This window comes from Aptenodytes patagonicus, chromosome 4 (genome assembly GCF_965638725.1).
Source record: "Aptenodytes patagonicus chromosome 4, bAptPat1.pri.cur, whole genome shotgun sequence".
Classification (NCBI taxonomy): domain Eukaryota; kingdom Metazoa; phylum Chordata; class Aves; order Sphenisciformes; family Spheniscidae; genus Aptenodytes; species Aptenodytes patagonicus.
The window spans coordinates 2,895,082-2,904,635 of NC_134952.1; the positions used below are offsets into that span (position 1 = coordinate 2,895,082).

General features: G+C 59.9%; 1 protein-coding gene across 6 annotated transcripts in view; it reads right to left on the minus strand.

Annotated features, from left to right (window-relative positions):
- Positions 1 to 7,817, minus strand: part of RNF24 (ring finger protein 24) — a 30,806-nt gene extending 22,989 nt beyond the window's left edge. For 2 of the 6 annotated variants that reach the window (XM_076335682.1, XM_076335679.1), the window contains exon 1: positions 7,787 to 7,808. The gene's annotated coding sequence lies outside the window, so the exon portion shown is untranslated. Of the gene's footprint in view, positions 1 to 2,031; positions 2,435 to 6,031; positions 6,056 to 7,786 lie in introns of those variants that run through there. The other 4 variants (XM_076335687.1, XM_076335680.1, XM_076335686.1 and 1 more) reach the window with 3 other exon arrangements.
- Between the last annotated feature and the right edge of the window lie 1,737 nt (positions 7,818 to 9,554).

The window sequence follows — 9,554 nt, forward strand, 5'->3', positions numbered from 1 at the left end:
CCCGCATTATTAAGGCGGAAAAACATAACACAGCACTCCTCGTGTAAACAGTCCGGCGCCTGCTGTTACGCTTGCAATGAATAATTTGTAATAGTAAAGAATAAAGTACTTCATTTAGAAGATGAAGCAGGCAACGTGCAACCTGGTTTTTGATACCAAGCACAGCCACCCCCTTCGGAAAGGTTCGCTCTTAAGTTTGATGTTCTGGCTCTTAAGAGAAAGGTTACTAGCCGAAATAAACCAAAACCTAAAGGAGGCTTCAGGCAGAAAGGATTCAGGTGATCCTTTGGCGAGGAAAAGCCACTTTTGTTAGAAAACAAAAGAAAGCAAACTTTTGTTAGTGCTTACTTCTTTTAAATTCCGTCCAAAAAAGAAACCTGAAGAGCTTTAAGTTTCGACCTCAGTTTAAACCAGGACTCAATCTCATCAGGGCTTGTCTGCCTTTCGGAGATGCGGGACGGGACGGCAGCAGAAGCCCTCTTCTCCAGCCCGTTTTAATGGGGTACCATATTTTTTTTCTCCTTAGGCACAGAAAAACATTCTCTTGGCTTTGGGAAAACACTCGCCACCCCCGCGCAGCCCAACTCCTAACTCCCTGCAACGCTCCCGCTCCCAACTTTAGCATCCAAGGCTCCTCTGGGCTGGAATAAACTACCCGATGCCGGGCTCGTCTCCAGCCCCATCCCTCTCACCCAGCAGCAACACATCCCACCCCTTCGCCGTCACTACCCTGACCCGTTCCTCCTGCTGCATCAACAGCAGATGCAGGGCGGGATGCTGCAGGAGACGCGAGGGGGAAGATGCTGCAGGAGGTGCGAGGGGGGGAAGATGCTGCAGGAGGTGCGAGGGGGGGAAGATGCTGCAGGAGGTGCGAGGGGGGGAAGATGCTGCAGGAGGTGCGAGGGGGGGGAAGATGCTGCAGGAGGTGCGAGGGGGGGGAAGATGCTGCTGCAGGAGACGCGAGGGGGGGAAGATGCTGCTGCAGGAGACGCGAGGGGGGGAAGATGCTGCTGCAGGAGACGCGAGGGGGGGAAGATGCTGCTGCAGGAGACGCGAGGGGGGGAAGATGCTGCTGCAGGAGACGCGAGGGGGGGAAGATGCTGCTGCAGGAGACGCGAGGGGGGGAAGATGCTGCAGGAGGTGCGAGGGGGGGAAGATGCTGCAGGAGACGCGAGGGGGGAAGTTGCTGCTGCAGGAGACGCGAGGGGGGAAGATGCTGCTGCAGGAGGTGCGAGGGGGGGGGAAGATGCTGCTGCAGGAGGTGCGAGGGCGGTCTGGAGCACACGACAACTCAGCATCTCCCAGGCAAAGCCACAGCCGAGGAAACGACCCATTTTTCCTGCTTTTACTCCCAAAGCGCCGCCCCCGAACGATGCCCAGCGCAACGTGGGGTTTTGTTTTTTTTTTCCTTTGGTGTGGATGCGAAGCGAGACCGGGGTGGAGGGCTCAGCTGACGGACGGCCGACCTACGCGAGCACCGGGGGACGGGCTCCAGGCAGCTCTCGGGCGAGATTATCACTATTTATTCAGCCACAGAAGCACCCAATGCTGCGCAGCCCAGCCCCGCTTCGGATGGCCACCCCCCTCACAGAGCCTCCAAAAGCCTCGTCTTTTATTTCAGACGCCAAGAGAGAGAGGTGCTGGGTCTTAATCCGGCACTTCTCAGCTAAAAAGCAAAAGAAAAAAACAGCCCCGCAGCTGCGTTAATAACCAACGAGCCAGGAAATCGCTCTGGGGGAAGCCCAGCCTGGCAACGGGTTTTTATACGGAACAATAGAAAAACGAGAGTCTTTAAAGCACCGCGAAATATTTGCCTGCTCGCGACAAAGCTCTGCATGGAGAGAAGTTTAATTCGATCCTTACGGTATGCCTGCAATTTAATTTCGTGCAGGCTGCAAGCACGAAGAGCCTGCTCGGGGCGGGAGGCATGACGCTCGGATGAATTTATTTTAGTTGGAAGCCGTCAGATGGGAGACTGCGCTCCCTCCCACCCGATTTTGACGGGTAATTCGGCTTCACCCATCTTCTCACCTGCTGGGTTGCTCCTCCTGGCTTCAAACGGTCCGACCGAAGAGCTGAAACCTCCTGCCTTCCAGGACGGGAATCTGCACAGCCCCGGAGCTCTTATATTTTCCCCTAAATACTCCTCCAAACCGAGAAGCCGGGAGACCCCCCCCCGCTGTTTGCGGCCAGGGAGAGCGGTGACGGCCAACGGCTGAAATCAGGAGGGCAGCTGCTCTCCCCGCTCGGCACTTTCAGTTTCTCTCTCGCAGACGCACTCCTGGCATGGTTTCCTCTAAAGCGCTTCGCGAGTTAAAAGACGTATTAGCCGCCAGGCTAATCCTCCACGGGAATAAAAAAAAAAAAATAAACCAGGAGAAGTTATTCCTGCTTGCTTCTCACATTCACAGTCCTGGAACTGGAGCAGAAAAAGCAACCGGTCAAAGGACTTCCCTGCCTGGGCTTCCCGCAGCCCGGCCCTCGCTCCTCCTCCTGCTTCTCGGCATCTCGCCCGCTTTTTCCGAAGGCCGATCCAGTTTTAGCTCCAGCGTTGGAGCAACCCGAGACCTCGCAGCCTTTGGCTACGCCGAGGCAGCTGCTTGCAGCTAATTTGGTCCGTGGGCTCTGGCACCCGGCTCCTGCCGCCCATCCACGCATCGGCGTTGAGGCTTTTTTCCTTCTCTCGGAGCAGCGAGGGTGTCCACCCTCCCCACGCGTGTCTTCTCCTCTCCCGCCACCGCCCATCCCCTACCTCGGAGGCTTCACAGCCGCTCCGTCCTCACCGCCGACGCTATTGCTGGCATTCTTTCGAGGTGCTTTGGATGGCTGCTCTTTCCCCGCGCCGACATCCCCCTGGCACCGTAACCAGCTCATTAACAGGACACAGGAGCCCTTGGCACGTGGTTGGAACCGTTTAGGTTTCTTTTCTTTTTTTTTTCCCCTCTCTTCGATGGAAATTAAGCATGCCATACAGGTAGAAAAACGACACGGATGACCCGTGTCATCGCTCCGGGGAGGGGAAAGCATCCGAAAACGATGCAGCTCCGTCCCCAGCAAGCACTCGGGTACCGCTGCATCCCGGGGTGGGGGGAACCGGGTACGGCTCCAACCCACCGTGCCCCGCGGAGAAGGTGCCGGGGTTTTCCCGCTCCTCAGGTCAGGAAGCAGATTACCTCTGCCCATCCCTACGGCGAAACCGCGGGGGTTCTGCATCCTCTCCTCAGGCGCGCGTTCGATGGGATCACCTGCATTTCTCAACCAAGCGAGAGGCACCGCCGGGGTCAGGCGACGGCTGAGCTCTCTTGCAGATAAGCCCCGCATCGCATCATCGCTGATGTCATTTTAAAGCACCGTCAGTGAGTCAGGGTGGGGACGCGGGCAGGGCGGCCGCTCCCGACACAAAGTCTGAGCGGCTTCGGGGCAACTTCGCTACGAAGGGACAGGGGAGGGAAGTCCATGCAAGGCAGACGTTACCTTCTGTCAGCAACACTCAGCTTTATGATGAATGATCGCAGGAAACAAAAATAAACAGAAACCCAGCTCAGCGACACCAACCACAGCCGAGACCGAGACGCCCGAAGACCAGGGGAAGCTTCAAACCCCAAAAAACACCATCCAGGCTTTGACACCGACGGTTCCAAGGTGGTCGAAGACCACCAGAAGCGTCTGCACCTTCTACGCCGGCCCGAGGGATGGGGTTGCCGGGGTTTACTGTGTACCCAGGTGAGACAGCAAGAGTCTGACCTGCTGGGAGAGGACCTTTTCTCAGCTGTGCCAAGCCCTGCCATCCCATCGCAGAAGCGTTTCAGGTCGTGGTGGCGGGAACAGGAGGAGATGAGCACGCCCAGCCGTGCCTCTCTCCACCTTTTCAACATCCAGGTGGTGCTTTACGACTACCAGCTAATCACTTGCAACACAGTGATCTTCCGCCATATGGCCAATGCGGAGGCGATGGCCGGGCCGTTGGGAGGGACGACCCAAGAGGGAACATGTGGAGAGGTGGTCCATGAGCACGAAAGCACTCCTAGCAAAAGCCGGGTGTCCTCCTATCATCCCACACATCATTCGGTCCAGATGAGCTGGAAACATCAGTCCTTCTTGGGTAAAACCTCCAGGCTCGGTTCAGTCCCACGGTCCGGAGATGCCCCACCAGCAGCTCTGCTGCTTCCTCGCCACGTAACCCTCAACCTCCTCCTCCCCATCACCTGCCTCTCCCCCAGGACGTGGCCAGGACCATCCTCCGGCCAAGAACGGCGGTAGCAACCAGCAGTCATCATCCCATTTCCCACTTGGCACATAGGCTCTTCCTTATTTGACGTTTGGACAGGTGCCACTAACATCCAGAGCATGTTGACCAAGGTGTCCTGCACAGCTGCTCCATCACAGCTATCTCCAGTTGAGCTTGGAAGCAAGCGGACCGGAGCCCGGGCTGTACAAGCAAGAGGTGCCACCACGGCTTACCCACCTCCACACCTCGTCCCCCCAAATCCGAGACAGCCTGGGACTAAACACCGCCACCAATGACCCAACGAGCAGACCTAGAGTGGCCAAACCCAGCTGGAGGTGAGAAGGAAGGTCCTAACCAGCGAGCCAGCCCTGGCGTAAACTTTTACCGGGCTGAGCAGCGACAAAATAAGCAAACCCGAGCCAGTGGTCAGGTGGAGCTTTGGGAGGCAGCGGAGGGGATTTCCTCCGACAGCAAGACTGGGAGACCTCGGAGGTCATCACCACCCTCACCTCCAGCAGCTCCACCACCCACTCAGGACCAGGCCCTCCATCCACGGGCATCAGCCCCACAGCACCAGCCCTCCTGGCTGCTTTCAGCAGGCACTGCAAGGGTGGAAGGATTTATTTTCCTTCTTTTTTTCTTTTTTAAATACCTCAATTAGCGCATTTTGGGTTCCTTCCACGTTGCCCCCGAGCATTTCTTCTGTCAGGGGCTACATCCTTCCGCCGTCAGTTATTGGAGGCAAAGGCTTGTTATTTTTCCGGGCTGGGGGCCAAATTTGTATTTAATTTTTGCTCCAGATGGCACAGCACTCTAGATGCATCAGCTGGAGCATCTAACCTGTATGAATAAAGTAGTAGAGCAAATAACCTGATTTACTCGGGGGCTGTTTGACACGCTGAAGGTAGCTCTGTTTACACCCGTCATAAAAAAGAAGCGTTAATATGAATTCAGGCTACGGTCTCGCTATCAAACTGAATACCTGCGGGAGCTGAAACAATAATAGGAATCTAAAAAATAATAATAATATTAAAATTCGTATTTTGCTTTCTGGCAGGTCAAGCAAAAAGGCTTATTTCAGCCACCAAGGGAGTCGGGTCTGAGCCTGGACCTGGGTTTCGTTCACCTTGCCCCGTCCTCACCGGCCCCAAAGCTGCTGTCGGCAGCGGGTCGTGCAAACCTGGGTCGAACTTCTCCTCCTACGAGCAAGGAGGAGAGTTGGTGAACCCGGATTTTAGTGCGCGGCGCTGAGAGCTCACGGCCCTGCCCACCCGAGGAGACGCGAGAGGACAACCACGAGACGCTCCAGTTACGCTTTTGGCTAATTCATCCCGTTTCTAGGAAGCTGCCGCATCCCTCCGGCACAGCCCGCAGCTGGGATATGTTCCCTGCAAACTACATCACCCAAAATAACCCAGGGGAAAAAAAAAAAAAAAAAAAAAAAAAAGAGATGCGGGTAGTCGGTTTGTCTGCCTGGGCACAACGAAACGCCGCATAAAATCAGCTCAGCCCGCGAACGAACGTCTGGAAACAAAGGGACGGGGCAGGGGGGTGTTTGTGCTTGTCTTTGCTCCGTTCAGAGCATCCTCGGGCTGCGAGAGCCCGTCCTGGCGGCAGCCAAGACAAAGGAAAGCCAGGAGCTGTCGGCAGGAGTCGGCCGGGGAAAACCGGGGCGAGGAGGCACCCGCATCGCCCTCCCCGGCAGCCGCGGAGCCGGGTTCGCGTGTTGCCGAACACGTTATACATGGCAGGAAACTCGAGATCAAAGGAGAGGAGCGTGCCAGAGCAAGATGTCATCCAAACCTCCTGCCAAAGGTGTGCAAGGGAAGGGGGAAATAACCCCCAGACACACACGCTGGCACAGCCAAAGGATCCGGCACCGCTCGTAGGTGCGTGGGGCGACCGGACCCACCGAGATGCTCTCCTCCGCGCGCCCAGGCTAAAACAAAGACAGGCTAAACTAAACAAAAAAACCCCCAGACCCCAGGAGGTGCATTTTTACCCATCAGTTTTCAGCCCCGTGAGACCCAGGCGCATCCCCTGCCAAAGCGGGCGACGCGGCGGATGCTGGGAGGGCTCCGTACGTGCCTGTACGGCAGGAACAGCCGCCCCGTTTAACTCCAAAAAGCAGCTTTTCCCATTTCTGGGTGGTTTTTTTTTTAAGCCAAAGAAACCCGCAGCGTCCTGTCTCGGCCCCAGGAAAGCGAGGGGACGTGCCTGCATCCAAACCGGCGGCTACCGGGAACGGGGTGACCCGGGGACCCCGAGCTGAGCGCGGCGTGGGACCCCCAGGAGCTCCCCCTTGCAAAGGGGGTCCGGGCAGGATGGGCGCTGGGTGGGGACACCTCCCCCGTCCCTTTGCACCGCCCCAGCCCCCTCCCCTGTCACTCCTGGATGATGCGGTCCCAGACCACGGTCCAGCCCCCGCTGCCCCCTCCTCCGGGCTGTCCCCTCTGCCCCACAAGTGGGGACCTTATGGGTCCCCAGGGGGGACCTTGTGGCACCCCCATAGGGCTGCGAGCCACCCCAAAGGCACACCCTGGTCACCCTGAGGAGGGCCTGTCCTATAAGGGTCTGCGTGGGGGGCAGCAGGGACAGGCCCTGCCTCGCAGGGCACAGTCTGGGGCAGCCCCACATCCCTGTGGACATCCCTGCCCCACAAGGGGATTGCAGAGCCGAGAGGGAGGGCGGCCTGTCCCCCATGGGGGCTACCCCTGCCCCACAGGGGTGCCCGAGGAGGGACCCTGCCCCACAGAGCAGTGCATAAGGAGGGGCCCTGCCCCACAGGGGTGCCCGAGGAGGGACCCTGCTCCACAGAGCAGTGCATAAGGAGGGGCCCTGCCCCACAGGAATGCCCGAGGAGGGACCCTGCCCCACAGAGCAGTGCATAAGGAGGGGCCCTGCCCCACAGGGGTGCTGGAGGAGGGTCCGTGCCCCATAGAGCAGTGCATAAGGAGGGGCCCTGCCCCACAGGAGTGCCCGAGGAGGGACCTTGCCCCACAGAGCAGTGCACAAGGAGAGGCCCTGCCCCACAGGAGTGCTCGAGGAGGGACCCTGCCCCACAGAGCAGTGCACAAGGAGAGGCCCTGCCCCACAGGAGTGCCCGAGGAGGGACCCTGCCCCACAGAGCAGTGCACAAGGAGAGGCCCTGCCCCACAGGAGTGCCCGAGGAGGGACCCTGCCCCACAGAGCAGTGCACAAGGAGAGGCCCTGCCCCACAGAGGCTCCAGAGGAGGGCCCCTGCCCCACACAGTGGTGCACAGGGAGAAGGGTCCTGCCCCACAGGGTTGCTGAAAAGGGGGTCCTACCCCACAGAGCGCTGCACAGGGAGGGGAGCCCCTGCCCCATAGAGCAGTGCACAAGGAAGGGCCCTGCCCCACAGGGAGGCCGGAGGGGGGGGGGGCCCTGCCCCACAGAACAACGCACAGGGAGGGGGCCCTGCCCCGCAGGGGGGCCGGAGGGGGGGCCCTGCCCCACAGAGCGGTGCACGGGGAGGGGGCGCCCGGTCCTCCGGCCCCCCAGGGGGCCCCCGCCGCCCCGCGGCCGCCCCGCACTCACCCGCCGCTGCCCCGCCGAGGCTCGCGCCGCCCGCACTGCCCGGCGGCGGGGAGGGACCCGGATGGAGGCGGCCCCGCCCCGCCCCGCCCCGCCCCGCCCCGCCCCCGCCCGGCGCCGGGCACCGCCGCGCCGCTTCGCCGCCCGCACTGCGCCTGCGCGACGCCGCGCCCCGGGGCGGAGCGGCGGGGTGACGTCACGGGGGGGGGCCGGGGCGCCATTGCGGGGTGACGGTGGGGACGGGGGTGAGAAAAAAACCCAAACTGGCTCCACAGACGGGGGCCTTCTGCCTCTGGACATCGGCTGCCTGCAAGGCAGGGTGGCCAGGACGGCGGGGTGGCCATGGGGACTCCCAGTGCCGGCACAGGGCTCCCAGACACTGCACTATGCCCAGGCTTTGCTGCCGGTTATAGCAGACGGCTCCCTGTGATGTGCCCTCCTCCCTGCCTCAGTTTCCCCTTTGGGAAGCGCTGCTGCCTACGTGGGGTCGTGGCCGAGGAAGTCCCCTTGGTGGAAGGGGAAGGATCGGATGAGCAGTGTCCTGCCCGCGGGCTGGCGGTGTGAGGCTTGCGGGACGGGGGCACCCAAAACCGTCTCATCTGGGGGAGCGGGGACGCGTCTCCGAGCTCTGATTTACCACCCTGACTGCGGAGGAAACGATGCTGTTCACTCTCTCCCTGCTCCGCGCGCTCCTGCTGATAACACCCCACTTTATGTGTGAGAAGATCCAGTTTTTCCTACTCGATGAGCGAAGGTAGCTGAGATCCAGCACGGCTGCACGCCCGGACTTTATGGTAGAGAGATGGCGCGATAAGGGAGGGTGGGTCTGTCTCGCTGGGAAGGTGGAAGATGTCTCCTTTCTCCTCTCATCCCTCTCCGGGATGTTTTTGCCCTGTGATAATCACCTGTCCTCAGCCGTCGGAGGGCTCGCAGGTCGGCTGGTGGACCTCCACCGCCTCCTTCCACCCCATTGCAAAGCTGCTTCTGCACTGCACAAGCATAGCCCCCGCTGGCAAAATGCATAAAGCAGGTGGAGCAGAGGCTGCCTTCTCCTGGGCAAGGGACCTCCTGCTCCTCTTACGATGCACGTGATGCTCCTCTGCACTGATCCAGCCTGTAGAGATCCCCCGAAGTCTTTATTCTGATTTTGGGGAGGAAGCCGGGGGGGGGTTGAGGACTTGTTACAGGAGCAGCTCGTCTTTGGGAAGCTCTTCTCATGGCACGTGAACCAAGCCAGCTGCAAAGCTCTCCTCCTAGCCTGGTCCCGAGCTCAGGTGGTGCTGGCCCACGAATGCCACGGCACATCTCTTGTCATCCCAAGATAAATGGGGTAACAAGCCCAGGGATGGGACCCACGTGTCCCTGTGAAGCGGGTGGAGGCCGGAGTGGTGGCAGCAGCCAGGGAGCCTCCCTGACTCGCCACCTCCTGCAGCCTGCCAGGACCTCCTGCTCCTCTGAGGTTGCCTTGGGTGGATCATGACAGAGCTGTGGGACAGGGACAAGCCCTTTTCTGGTGGCATTTCGGCCTTGCTGGCGGGTGGTGGTGGAGTTTTGGGTTCCCTGTGGTGAGTTAGACCTACATCTACCCATGCAGCACAAGGGAAGTCATGGTCCGCTCCATGGGCCTGGTGGACCGGTCCCAATGGAGAAGTGAGCTGGGCGAACCCGATGAGGTACCTGCACTTTTGGTGCTCTCGGGCCCCCTGAAAGCAAATGCTGATGCCCAACTTGTCACTGCTCAAGGGCCCTCGTTCGAGCAAAAAACCCAAAA